Genomic DNA, 3,281 nt, shown 5'->3' with positions numbered 1-3,281 from the left:
AGTTAATTAATTTAATTAATTTTAGTTTTTAATCAATCACTCAATTTGTTCAATTAAATAATAGTAATTACTAGTATTTTTAGTCTTCATGAGAACGATATCTTTGCTCAAAATAGCTATACTATTAATTGATAGGTGCACTTGTCTTGGCCAAATTTTTAGTTAGTTTCGCGACGCATCAGTGAGTTTATAATTAATAGGCGAAAAACTAAAACTTAATTATAAACCATTTGAACATTAATTATATATGTCCAATCAGTCCCTCCACTAGCTTGTTGAAACCATAAATAAATTCTATGTAGAATCAAATGAATAAAAATAGATGGAAATGATAATGTGAGAGAAATGAGTTACATTCGAAAATGAATGTGGTTTCTCACTAATTATGAAAATGACCTAAGAATTAATTTAAGTTCTTTGAATTATTAATTAATTAATTAATTAATTAATTTAAGTTCAAAAATGGAATTAAACTAATTGATCATTAAGAATTCGTTGAATTTGGAAATTAAATATATTTTCTTATAGATTCTTTTACAGTAAAATTGTCATGATTTTAACAGAATTAGAATTGGATTGTGAAAATTTATTTAAATGGAAAATTAATTAATTGAAAATAATTTAATAAATAATATTTATTTTGAGAAATAGAAAAACATATACTAGTTGGATTAAAAGTCTAGGAAGCACATATAATTGTATCCAATACAAGAGAAGCCCCAAACCCCTCTCTCTTGGTTAAACTAGGAGACTGGTTTTTCTATTAGATAAGTATTATTTGTATTCTAATAATTTAGATAAGATTCTACTATTTCTCCCTATAAATAGATGGCATTGGTAAGGCTAAAAACAAATACACAATTTTGAAATATTGTTATTTTGCCCGAAATTAATGGGAAATTTATTTTCTAGGTATAAATTCTATTTTATAGGAATAACAATTAATCTACTGTCTTTTATTGAGAGAGAATTACTTTCTTACTGAAAGTAAGAAATTGTTTCTGATTTTGTGTTTAATTCATGATTATTCGAGCCCACACTCAAAGTGATTCGAGCTCACACAAAGCAAAAGTACTTTTCGAGGAAAAAAACTATTGTTATAAATATCACAAATTGAATTTATTTTTAAAATTTTAATTTTATCTCTCTATGATAAAAAAATCGTTTTTAAACTGAATATTTTTCAATATAATGACACACTTGAGAACAAGATCGCAGATGACTTAGCTAAGATGATTTGTGATAGAAGACTTGGTATACACATTTTAGAAAATCCCCGATAGATAGAGGGGCTAGTTTAATTGCTTTTGTTTAATCTTATTTGTGTAAAAAAAACGACTTTCCAATTGATGCATTTGGAGCATAATTGACTATTCGAGAGAGGAATTTATACAAATTCCGAGAGAAAGGTTTTAAAGTGCTAGGCGAGCTTATAAGCTTGTACAAAAAGGTGTGCAACATCAAAGCTGTAGTAATCATAGGAGATCCTAGATTGACCGAGTTGTAATTGGCAATTGTTTTGTTTATTTGAGTGGCTCCGCTGATGTAATATCATGTTTACTCTCCATTGTTTTACACAGTCAAAGGTGTTATATCCAACGTTACGACACTTCCAATAGCTATCTAATGACACTCGTATATAACCAGACCTTTCAATCTAAAATTAGGAGAAACTGTTATAGATATCTAATGACACAGTTTTAAACTAGTTAGATCCGACTTGTATGAACCGACCTGACTAAAACTTGGGTTCAATGCTCATGGTCTAACAATGTGATTAAACACTCAAGGTGTTTGATGAATCTAACAATGAGATTAATTGCTTGAGTAGAAGAAAATAAATTGCAATGACAAGAAGTTGGGTTTGATTGAAGTAGGTTAGTTCAGATGATGGGCTATCTACCAAAGACAAAACAGTACTAATGTGGTGTAAGAAACAAAAGAAAAAAAAAATGGGGGTAATTTTCGGCCATTAGTTTTGGTTTTAGATTAGGGTATGGATCCCAGAGTTCAATCCATAGTGCAATCAAGGAGCTGCAGATGTTATTAAGCTAAGAGCATGATCTATTATGCCCCCCCCCCCACCTTCAATGCAGATGCTTCTTTACTCTTTTTCGATAGGCCATTTTTACATGGAATCTCACATTGATTGATATATTTTGCTTGTGATAAAAAGAAAAAAAAAATAAAACATTTGTAGTATTTGTCAATGTTGATCGACAACCAAGCATTTCAAGGACACGCTTCTCCTGTCTTTGAACAACAAGTAAACTTAAAACCATCTAACATGTCATCTTTTTTAGGGGTCGTGTAATGTGTTTTTCCCTGACACGGAGAGTTCATTTTCTCAGAAAATGAAAAGAAAGCTGACAGAAGATCAGTGTAGACTAATGATCTTTCTTAGCTTCAACTTCACGGACATATAAAATTATACTATCTATTCTTTCATCTATTTGAAGCATAGTGTGTCGAGCAATCTATTAGACCCTCCAACGGAATATTTTGCAAGAGTTCAATTGGATTCTTGAAATTTAGTGAAAATATCTAATCTATCCAAGAAATGTTTAGCATCTGATCTTGGTGAGATTTAAAACGAGAGACAAAAACTCAAAAATAAAATCGAGTATAAAAATCCCGAAATTAAAACCTCTGTTAAAAAATTCAATTGATTGCTTAGCAGATAACAGCGTCAACCAATCCCTCAACACATCTAAATGGATTTATTTTTAAAAATTTAAAACTAAGTATTGTCATTTGGTTCATTGGGATTATTATGAGTACGGTGACAGCAACTTTGGCAGCTGCTAGTGTTGAATCTGATAGCTTTCCCCTTCTCCTACATGATTTAATTTTTCTCTTTCTCCATTATTGAACATGGAATGAAAGCATACAGGTAGATATCTCAAGAGGGAAAATCTCCAGCTTAATTATTAGGGATAAAAAACTGTGTCTAACTTCAATAAAAAAAAGGGTCGAGTTTTCAACAGTTTTTAAGTGGTTTTAGTTTAACTTTAACCTGAAAATAGGGCATGGGGGGTAGAGAGGGGTTGAAAACAACAGCTTGAAAGCCAATGATTCAGTGATTTTTTACGAATACATTTAGGTGAACAATAGCTGTCAAGTTCCACTCCATACGAAGTGAACTTTATCAAATCAAAGCTTAATTTCTTTTTTCTTTTTCTTTTTCTTTTTCTTTTTTTGCATTTTTCAGAATAATGAAGAGTGGGGGCAGCAATTTAATCCATTAGGAAGAAAAAAGAAAACCCAATCTGGATATGTGG

Source organism: Gossypium hirsutum, chromosome D07, assembly GCF_007990345.1.
Source record: "Gossypium hirsutum isolate 1008001.06 chromosome D07, Gossypium_hirsutum_v2.1, whole genome shotgun sequence".
Classification (NCBI taxonomy): Eukaryota; Viridiplantae; Streptophyta; class Magnoliopsida; order Malvales; family Malvaceae; genus Gossypium; species Gossypium hirsutum.
Note: the sequence above shows the minus strand (reverse complement) of the source record.